At 42.6% G+C, this 11,300-nt stretch overlaps 1 protein-coding gene across 4 annotated transcripts in view; it reads right to left on the reverse strand.

Moving 5' to 3' along the window:
* LOC147871657 (transcription-associated protein 1-like) overlaps positions 1–10,941 on the reverse strand; it is a 101,859-nt gene extending 90,918 nt beyond the window's left edge. The window contains exons 1-2 of one of the 4 annotated variants that reach the window (XM_087360707.1): positions 2,685–10,941; positions 1,780–2,493 (exon numbers count right to left, since the gene is read on the reverse strand). The gene's annotated coding sequence lies outside the window, so the exon portion shown is untranslated. The remainder of the gene's footprint in view (positions 1–1,779; positions 2,494–2,684) is intronic. The other 3 variants (XM_087360705.1, XM_087360706.1, XM_087360704.1) reach the window with 3 other exon arrangements.
* Positions 10,942–11,300: the final 359 nt, after the last annotated feature.

Genomic DNA, 11,300 nt, shown 5'->3' on the forward strand with positions numbered 1-11,300 from the left:
ATGGTGAAGAGTTGTGTTTTCTTCGCGGTACGGACTGAATTCTTAAATATAATTCAGACGAACTATGATTCTCGGAATAAACAGCGATCATTACCTTAAACAGCGTTAACCAGTTGATCTTCGTAATGCTGAAGAGTGTTTTCTCTTCGCGGTACGGACTGAATTCTTAAATATAATTCAGACGAACTATGATTCTCCGAATAAACAGCGATCATTTCCTTAAACAGCGTTAACCAGTTGATCTTCGTAATGGTGAAGAGTTGTGTTTTCTTCGCGGTACGGACTGAATTCTTAAATATAATTCAGACGAACTATGATTCTCGGAATAAACAGCGATCATTTCCTTAAACAGCGTTAACCAGTTGATCTTCGTAATGGTGAAGAGTTGTGTTTTCTTCGCGGTACGGACTGGATTCTTAAATATTATTCAGACGAACTACGATTCTCGGAATAAACAGCGATCATTTCCTTAAACAGCGTTAACCAGTTGATCTTCGTAATGCTGAAGAGTGTTTTCTCTTCGCGGTACGGACTGAATTTTTAAATATAATTCAGACGACCTACGGCTTCATGGGGTTAATGATGCTTATTTTTTCATTTCAAAGAGCACACAAAAAGTTAATTTATGAACCCTCTTAGGAAGGGAATGAATTATTTCGGAAGATTTAGTAGCGGTGAGACTTAATATTAAACTGTGTTTTTGTATAAAGAGTATCTAGAGATGTGAATCAGACTGCAGTGACTCACGATAGACTCAAATTTCGGTTTCCTTGCACTTGTAAAGCTTCAGTTTCATTGATTAAGAAAATAGATCAGGTACTCAATTTGACGATATTTTATATTACTATACACAGAATAAACTGAAAGTCCACAAAACTGCAATTTTTATTAGCGAAGAGTAATTATAACTGTTATAAATTACGCCTTCATAGTTTTCTGACTCGAGATACTGTAAACTGGTGCAGCTTTAATTCAATATATATCTCTACTGTGTTGCTACAAGTGGACTTGAATATCAACGCACTTCCTCTTGGTCTACTCTCCTGTATCCCATCACCATCCTTCGGGATACAACGCAGAACGATACTTCGTTCTGATGACTGCCTCAATCAAGCAAAGGATGTTGAAAATGTTTCTCCATATTTTGGGAACCTCTGCTCTATACAGCACTACATTCTAGCAGCTCTGTCTAATTCCATCACCGCGTAAAGAACGCCTACTCAGTCGCGTCCATGGCAGACGGCTAATCCAAATCAATACAGACTCCGTACGCAATACTCGGTCCACCTAACACCAACAGCATTTCCTTACGAAATTTATCCAACAGAATTGAAGTAAGGACGACCAGTCAGTTTTTAAAATTTCTGTGTCTATACACGAAGAGAAAGGCTTTGACCAGTTAAACGACTGTCAGCTACACGATGACTGCCGTACATGTTTACAACAAGACAGACGCAAGAAACTGGTCTCATACCGCAAGTGTGCGTGTCCATTTGTCTGCATTTTCTCCTTTTCCAATTCTCAAATGATCTGTAACTTTTCCTTTCTGTTTCAAACTCATAAAAGAACTCGATTCCTTACCGTACGTAGGGGGTTTCAAACATTCTTTGATTTTGGCGATATCGATACCTTCGCGAAACCCCATCCACGCAGACCAGGCTTTACTCAGACACTACATTACCGTCGAGACATACTAATTTCTAATTTCCCACAGAACACTATCTACGAAAGTCATTAAAATTTTGAATCGACCTTGAAATAATACATCACCGTACTCACCCGAGTACATCGCTCACTGGTGCCTCGTCGTTTCAGACGTCTCGAGCCAGACGACGTCACAGAGCAGCGTCCAGGAGCGAGACGTGGAAAAATCTTCAGAGGGTTCACGACGGCGATGAAGAATGATGATATCATAATCTCCGTGAATGTGAAGAGGGCTCCGCCAATCACCTCAAAGCAGACATAATGACAAGAATTTATAATTACGTCGCTTCTGTACGTACGCTCTGAAACTCGATCAGTGGGCATTATCTGACAATTTCTCATTGTACTCGCCGGAGTCCTTAGTTCGCTGCTGCTGTAATATAATTTTCGGGTTGTCGTGTTAGCGACCTCACGATGTAAGCGGCCGTCATCCTCACCGCTCCGTAAACCTCAAGTCTTGAACGAGTGTCACGTGGTTGTTACCACTGACCTAGAAGGAGACGGAATGCGTGGGCAGTATCACAGAACAATCAAAACGTAAAATAAAATAATATCTCAGAATACTTAGTTCAGTGTTGCAACGTCATTTCAGCCATCTTGTCTTGTGTGACCTAGGCCAAGTCACGTTGTATCGGGAACAGCACGCAATATAAGTTTTTCTCTCAACGTACTTTAAGAACTCTCTACTTCAGAGGACGGAATATTTCATGCAACTCTCGTTGTACAGGACGTAGCACCCGAGGACACACAACAGGACACATGTACTCTCGCATGTGCGTTGTCACAGTCCTAGAGAAAAATATATAGACGATCTTATATCACGCCAGACACAAATGCCTATAAGTCAGGGTCGTTATCTAGAGCCTCGTACTACCACCACGAAAGCTTCAACAACTCTTTGGCTGTCGAATAAATCGAGAATTAAACCAAACACAAGCTGAGACGTAATATCAAAATGGACGACTGAAGCCCGAACTTACGTAAAGACTGCGTACATCCGCGCTGTACCGAAGCAGGAGAGAGACAACCGGGAAAAACTCAACTTGTTCGGAGAAAACAAGTTTCGCGGAGCATGCTGGGAAAGGCAAAGATGAAAAACTCATCCACCGCGTGTCGGCAGAGATGAATAAAGGGCAGATAAAATTATACGTCCAGTAATAAAACACTCGAAGCGAAAATACTACGAGCAGCGAAAACTCAATGATTTAATCGAATAAAACCAAATCGCGGGACGGAGGGTGAGCCTCAGCCCCTAGACAAGATCTGTTGCCAGGTCGGTTAGTCGAAAGAGTTGGACGACTTGCCTCGCCCACGAGGTCCTGTTTCCTGTAGCGTGCGAGCGCAAAGCCAACGAGTTGGACTCGTCCGACTCGGGCGGTTCGTTGGAACCCGGCGCCCGGGCCATTGTCCGGAGCCGGGTCCGCGCCTCTGCTCGCTCAAGAAACGGCCTGGGCCTCCACCTCCCTTCGTGGGGCGCGGGGTGGTTAGGGCGCGTTTTGAATTCTGGTTGTGGATCCTATGTGGGATAATATGGGGATTTTTGGTGGGGAATCCTGCAGGATCGTGGGTAATATTATGTGGTGAATCCAGGGGAATATCCTGGGAATCATGGGTTGCGATCGTGGGAAATTCTGTTGGAAATGTTTGGTGGCAGATTCTGCTAGATCTGGGTAGGGAATCCTTGGTGGGGATCCTAGGAAATCTGTGGGGAATACTAGGATGGTCATGGGGAGTCCTGGTAAATCCGAGGAATCCTGGAGGGGGTTATAGGGGATCCTAGAGGTGATTGTCTTCGGGGATCCTGCCGTGATCCTAGAGGGCAGTGTCCAGGGAATCCTGGGGTCCTAGGGGATCCTGTGGTTCCTGGGATATGGTGATGCTGCAGGGATCCTGAGGGGATGGTCCCGGGGGGGGGCGATCTTGGGTAGGGGTGATCATGAGGGTTGGCCCAAAGAAGGTGATAGCCCTGGGAAGGGGTGCGACTGGGGTAGTGGCCCTGGGGTAAAGGGTGTGGCCCTAGGGTGGCTGGCTAGCAGAAATATTGGTGAGAAGATATAACCTTGAGATTTTTTAAGACCAGTATCTACGAAACTATTGGGCCGAATTTGTCGTGGCTTCCTTGACCTATACGTGACCTCATTTTGACATGAGTATGGTCAATCAGGTATTTGCCGTTTGGCATAAATACGTATGACCTTGAGAATTTTAAAGACCTCTATCTGGCAAACTATTGTTGCGATCTTGTCTTGACTTTGTCATGACCTTGACCTAACAGTGACATCAATGTTACAAGAGAATAATCACTCTGATAACTGATGAAGATGTGAGGGCGAAATAATCTACAACAGTGGTCCCCAACGCGGTGCCCGCGTTGATACGGAAAGAGGTTATACTGAATAATAAATGCCGTTCAACCATGAACATTATAAAATCAAAGCACAGTTCTCTACGTACTAATGCCCATCTTGACGATTGCGAGCAGCAACATCATCCTACTCTCCCAAATTTGTAAAACTGGCCGCTGAAATGCAGTGCCAAACATCACACTGACTTCCCACTTGAGTAATAATAATTGTACTTATAAAATTACGTATTTTTGATTGCGTGGTTTCTTGTATCAATAAACGTCGTGTTGTTTTGTGTATTATTTGGTGTCCGTATCTTATTTGTCCAGAGAAAGGAAAAAAAAGGTTGGGGACCACTGACGTAAGGCAATACATGCCAAACATTATCATCAGTGCGTTTGGTGTAATCACCCACGTCTGCTGATATCGAAGTTTCAACGTTCCTACGTGCGGATATCCGTATATCCCATGTATACATAAGATCGAGATTAAATACATTTCTTTTGTACATTCATGTATGTCTGATGGTTGATATGGGTTGCCATTATCCACACATTGAAGGCAGATTCATATTTATTTATGACGGACTTTGCCACAGTACGTATGTGTTTGCCGCGTGGTATTCTACGTCCATACAGCATCCAGTTGATGTGATGTGTCCAGATGGGAGGGGAGGTCATAAATGCAGAGGGAGTTAAAGAGAGAAAAGTAATGCCGCACCAGCTTGGCCCAAAAGTTATATTCTGAGCAAAAAATTTCGAAAAGGAATTCCCACAGTGGCAAAGCGTGACTTTTTCAAAAGTGTTGGCCAAATCCCACTACGGGATGGGGGTCAGGGGAGTTAAAACTTTGGCAGTTGAGCTTTTGGATCGTAATTTATTTTCCATGATGAACAATTAAGTGTTAGCAGTTGAGATTTGGCTAGCATCTTAGCTTGGTAGGTCATGTAATCCTCTACTTACCCCCTCAAACCAGAACTATATTGTAAGATTTGAGGTTTCCACAGCAGATATTGTTTCTGTCATAATTGCGTTTGCGCAAATAGACTGGGAGCTTACGCCTGAATGAGGTACCCATCAACGCTTGTAGGGGAAGGTATTCCCATATGTCATTTCAGATAAATCCATTCAAACAGCACACCCAAGTTACTGCTATTCTTATGGGCACACACTCCAGAAGCATCTATACGTTAATGTGATTAAGTCAAGGTTGTTTACAATGTCTTCCGTGGTTTAATGCGTCACTGGGACATACGATTGTGTGGGTCGTATTAATCCGGTCAGTATCGCACTCCATTGCAGCACGCTGCCACTACAAACAGTCCTACATATCGGGTGGCCATTATGTCCCATTCCACTTGCATGAATAAACGGAAAATCAGTTAACACTGACAAGATATCTAGTTGCTACAGGTTGCAGCGTGAACTTGTAACTTAATCAGTACACGAACTGTAAAGAAGTTCTTGACATAAACTCGCACAGTGCTAGGACAATGGATGTAAAATAAAATGTTGTACCTTTAGTTGCAACGAAGGTAACTGTTGCGAGTAGCGCCAACTGGGACAATCATAATTAATAAGAAAGCTGGCCATGTCGTTGACCGATTGACTAACTAACTAGATGGCTTACCGAACCCGAAGGTTCATCACCGAATTAACCAAAGCCCTCCACCGGACCCTGTCCTGGGCCAACAAAATCCAGTCTCCTTCAACTCCTATCTCCCACAGATCCCTCCCATCTACGTCTAGGTCTCCCCAGAGGTCTCTTCCCCTCAGGCTTCCTCCTGCCTGAGATTATACTCCCATGTACGTCTAGGTCTCCCCAGAGGTTTCTCCCCCTCAGGCTTCCCGGTGCACACCTCTTGCCCCATCCATGCGCGCTACATGTTCCACCCATCTCATTCTTCTCGACTTAATCACCCTGACAATACTGGGAGAGGAGAACATCATTATGCAGTTTTCTCCACGCCCCATCGTCTTCCCTCCTAGGCCCAAATATCCTCCTCAACATCCGATTCTCAAACACCTGCAATCCGTGTTCCTCCCTCTGAGTGAGAGACCATGTTTCGCACCCAATAAAAAACAACAGGTAAGATTATTGTTTTGTATACATTAATTTTCAGGTTCTTAGAAATCAGACGGAAGACAAAATATTTTGAACTGAGAAGTAGCAAGCATTTCCGGAATTTAGTCTCCTTCTAACTTCCTCATGAGTGTCATTTTGATTTGTTATTGTTGTTCCCAGATATTTGAACTTTGTAACCCTTTCAAAGGATTTATGATCCACCTTAATGTCTGTCGGGTACATCATCGTGTTCACAAAAGCCCGCCACCGGGGTCTATCCTGAGTCAGTTGCATCCAGTTCACTCCATTGAGACCCATCTTCGTAAGATTCGTCTTAATGTTATCTTCCCACCTACGCCGAGGTGTTCCCTTCAGGCCTTGTAAACTTTCAACTCGCCCTCACAACATCGGGTGAGGAGTTCGTCAAGCATTTTTCTCTCTTATCTGTCCCACTCCCGTTTTGGGTCCAGACATCTTCCTCGACACTCTGTTCTCAGAGGCCCTCAGTCTATGTTCCTCCCTCAAAGAGAGAGACCACGTTTTGCACCCATAAATACTTTGCACTCAATAATAGCAAGCATTCCCCAGATTTAATCTGCTGATGTAGGGAGATTCTTCAATATTTATTCTTCTAAATCCGGAATACAATTTCTTTCAGTTCCCTAAAACGCTTTAATAATGTCGATGTATCAAGAGATGAAAAGCGTTAGAATTATTGTTCAGAATACAAACCCCACTTCTTAGCATCGACATATTTTTATTAAGATTCTGGGCCACGAAACACGTTTAATTCATTTAAAATTGTAAAAAGTTAATTGCCTACTGGAATATTCTTTTATTATAAATGTTGCCGTTAACAAACAGAAGTCAATCTAATGTTACTTGAAATTGTGTTAAAAAAGTTTAATTCTCTTACACGAGTTCACAAATGCAGATGAAAACGTTAAATGTGATGAACAACAATATTTATAATTAGGAATCCCTTACCTCAAACTTTGTTCAATTGTAGGAGACCACGACGACCACGGGCAAAGATCAGTTTAATCAAAATTAAAATGGAGAGAGTGGAGGGCGGTTTCACAGATTTCTTAATAATTCTTATATAAGATAAGAACTTGTGATATTCTATATTAGTAAGAATTACCACAAACAACATATTCCCTCCACCTAACATTTACCTGGGCAATACTCATTACAGCTGAATCTAAACGGTGACAAGCCGCTGCATCCAGTCTGTACAAAAAGTCATTATTTCACGGTCACCAACTCTGAAATGACAAATGTTCGTGTAAAAGACAGATCAATGAAAATGTCACCTTATATTTTAAACTGCGACAGTAGCTCAGTCTCTTCTGTGGAAGGAAGCAATCTTGGATGAAGATAAGTGCAAAATTCCTCTGACAGCATAGCCGAGTTTCCAGGAAATTCCAAAGTGCAATGGCCGTGACATTCCACATGAAACCAGATTCATTCAGAATGGAGTTGCCTCTTTCCACATCCTACGTCATTAGGAACCCTGCATATTCCAAACTGCATCACAACACTGATATTTAAACACCGCAACCTATCTGCTGTCACACCACAGCGACCAGAATGGCATATCCAGATCACATCAGGCGTTATGAGTAAAGGTGACGATTCTGAAGAAAAAGTAACACACACATCGCGAAGACAAGTTTACTGCAATTACTGTCATCATCATTATTGCCATCTTCTTCTTCCAAACACCTGATCTGCCATATGCAACTTCCATGCTCATTCTTTTCCTTTCTGACTGCCTCACTAGAATCGTAACAAACTGGTAATATTACCAACTACAAAACATCAGTGCCTTCCTGGACAAACACGTATTAGCTAGTTTTAACACTTTTCTTAGTATTCAAATTGAGCCGAGTTGTTTTGTAACGATTACGAGGACAAACAAGACCTCAAAACAATGTAGAAATACACGAATTCTGTCGGACAATGTACAAACGTTCTAGGCTACGCTTCAGCAAGTTGTCAAATGTCACTTTCATAAATTACAAAGGGACCCTTTTCCCCCGCCCAGTAATGTATCCAACGCAACGAATTATGGTCGTATCACGTAGGAAGATGGTGGGGACAAACGAAGTCAAATCAGACGACAAAACGATGAAGTAAAGCAAACGCGAAAAGCCGTTCAATATGACCTTCGTGACTGTGTGTTCGTAAATAATTTGTTTCGGCTACGGTAAACAAATGATCATTTCCTTGTTAACCAAAGCAACGCGCCATTCATTACGCTAAACTACGTTCAATTTTTCTGCTACCCTTTTTAAAACAATCCGCACACCTATGCCCACATCTTGGGGCAGATTTTTATTCAAAGTCTTGGTTACTCGTATGGTCACATTTCCAGCAATTACAGAAGCAGCAGTTTGCCAGAAGACAACTGCCTGCCTTCTCTCTCTCGCTCCACACCCAATTCACATAACATGATGGAAGGATGACTGTAAGTGCCAAAGAAACTGGCAGGGTGCTGGGGCCACCAACCCGGTCGCAAATACTTAGACATTCTGTACTGTGGACGTGGGGATTCCCCACTAAGTAAAGGAGAGCCACCAAAAATTTCTTACTTTGAGGAAACATCTCTCCATGACACCAGCAGCAGCACTCTCAATGTAACAACTTTAACAAGTAGAAACACAACAAAATAAAGAAAGCAATTCTACAAAACAATATTTTGTATCTGACATTACGTCAATAAACAGTTTTACGAGATGAGTTTTAGTGCACGCTGATTACTGAATTGACAGCATGTCTACACGAGAATTTCTGATTGTGGTCACAATGTTTATTAATATCCCGGGACCCCTTCAACATCGTGATCGTATGTTGATTGACTACCCAATAACAAGATCAATAAAACGTGCAACAAACAAAGCTACGTTCTACCTCCAAGAATCATACGCAAAGGAATCTTCACTCACAGACAGCTCAAACACTCTAATATTTTAATCCTGCAAAAGAGCTGTACCACTTAAAGTCCTCTCCCTTCCATTTCAGCGCGGATTCTTACAGTAGTAGTTCTAGAAATGAAAGGAGGGGAGACACGGGTTTCGTATTGTATGCATTTCCTTCCTGATTTCTGCCCTCTAAAAAAAATAACTGAGGGTTTTAGTGGGTGCGATATGGGAGCCCAAGATGAGAGGAAGGAGGGGTTATGTAAAAATATATTTATGAGGGAGCAGCCAAGGTGGTCAACGAACACCAAACAGACATCATATATCATTTCATTTCCAGGTCAACAATCTTTAACCAAACTAAATGGTCAATAACTTCGGCCTGTCTCTCTCTCACACACACAAAAACACAATCTCTACATTCTTCCTATAAACAATCTGACTGACAACACTAACAAATTAGTCTTTCGTAAGCCAAGAACTCTTCACAACCATTTTACAGACATAAAATAACAATCCTGACAAACACCAGCACTGGTACATTGTGACCCACATAAGTGGCACTGCATATCTGTACTTGGTTCCAACCAACCACACCACTCCTCGATCCTAATGCAAATCCCCTTACCCCACCACCAACCACGGAATATACCAGAAGTAATACTGAGCCTCATCACATGTCCATGAGACTGACACCTGACAACTCTCAACTTATGGTTAAGTGTCAAATAAATGGAACCTCTGACAGTCATCTCCATTTTTGCAAGCAAATCCAAATTCATAACGAACACCACACCACAAACTTACAAGTTCTGTAACCGATCCCCTTGCTCAACACAGGATACTCTAAACTTAAGCACAAGAACAGAAAATATCCCGGCAGCTCCGCTAACTGTGCACAAAACTAAATTACTTCCACTGGCAAATGCTCACTTATTAATTAGTAAACAGACCACATTAAAGGCTCCTCAGCACTGCACACATCTCACATGTAACAAAACCTTATCACAAATAGTCACCACCCTCGTCTACAAGCTACACCTAACCTCCAATTTTGGTGTCCTATGAACAATATATTCACTAGAGAATCATGAATGCCTCTAGCATACCACAGATACTGCAATAATGCCAATCCCTCACCACATTTACGTCTTTCAACATATCAAATCTCACACTTAAAGTCACAACATCTAAAGTACCTAATAAAATTGGACAGACTCATCTCTCGCACACGACAACCACATCAAATACATTCTAATGCTCATGTACTCACACAACGAATGCCTGGTTCAGACCGATATCAGTCTCTTGCGGATTCGAAGTTCCTTCTTTGTCCCAGCAGGTTTAATCTTCTGACATCAAGTCGGTCTGCCAACTGTTGCCGCACGTACTTCAACGCTTCTCTGGCCGGCAGTACGCGGATCACGTGGTGCTCAGTAGAATCTGAAGGATCATTCTGTTTCTCGTAATCTGCTACTCCTAGAAAGAGAAAATACATTCACATTCAAGAAATCAAGACATCACACTCTTCGAAGAACACACAGTTTTACTTCACCAAGCAGTTAACACTCCCACCTTAGCCAATGAACAAGCACCTTCCATTTTCAGAAGACAAATTCTGTCAAGTTCATTACAAACCCATTCACAAGTTAACTTTAAATACGGGTCACAACCAGCGACCTGACAAATTCTTAACTCCCTCGCTCACAGATTCATACTGGAGCCTTTCTTTCCTCCTCCCCAGCAAATTTAAAACATTCGCCAAGTGGGCCATTATTCCACACGTCATAATACTGCAACTACAAACTCTACAACTCACACACGTCACGTCAGTCCCACGCAACTTCCGTTGCCACTGATTCAGTGGATATTTAACGAACAGTTCGCTTGCCGTCTGTTTGGAGCCGAGGTGTCCCGGCTTACACGGCTCCCTCTCCTCGTGCCCCATTATGACAGCGAGGGAGTCTGTAAGCACCAGTCGGTCCATGCCCTTCAGGTTCGCCTGTTTTGATGTCATGGAGAAAGGACGTAAATGAAAGATTAAGAAATGGCAAGCCACTACAACACAGCCAACATCTGTAGCACTTCTACTACTAAGGTGAATTCAACCGACAAGGGGCAAGAGGTAGCCGTATCAATTAGATTTATTTTCCATATCACCATCAGTAATGCCACTTTATAATGCCTTCTGGAAGCAAAGGTGGAAGCTTCACCGTCAGTAATATAAATTGTTTCAATGTTGAACAATCTAAATTTATAAAAC

Source organism: Zootermopsis nevadensis, unplaced genomic scaffold (genome assembly GCF_977971745.1).
Source record: "Zootermopsis nevadensis isolate Lab colony 2312 unplaced genomic scaffold, Znev_1.0 Znev_ptg000045l, whole genome shotgun sequence".
NCBI lineage: Eukaryota > Metazoa > Arthropoda > Insecta > Blattodea > Termopsidae > Zootermopsis > Zootermopsis nevadensis.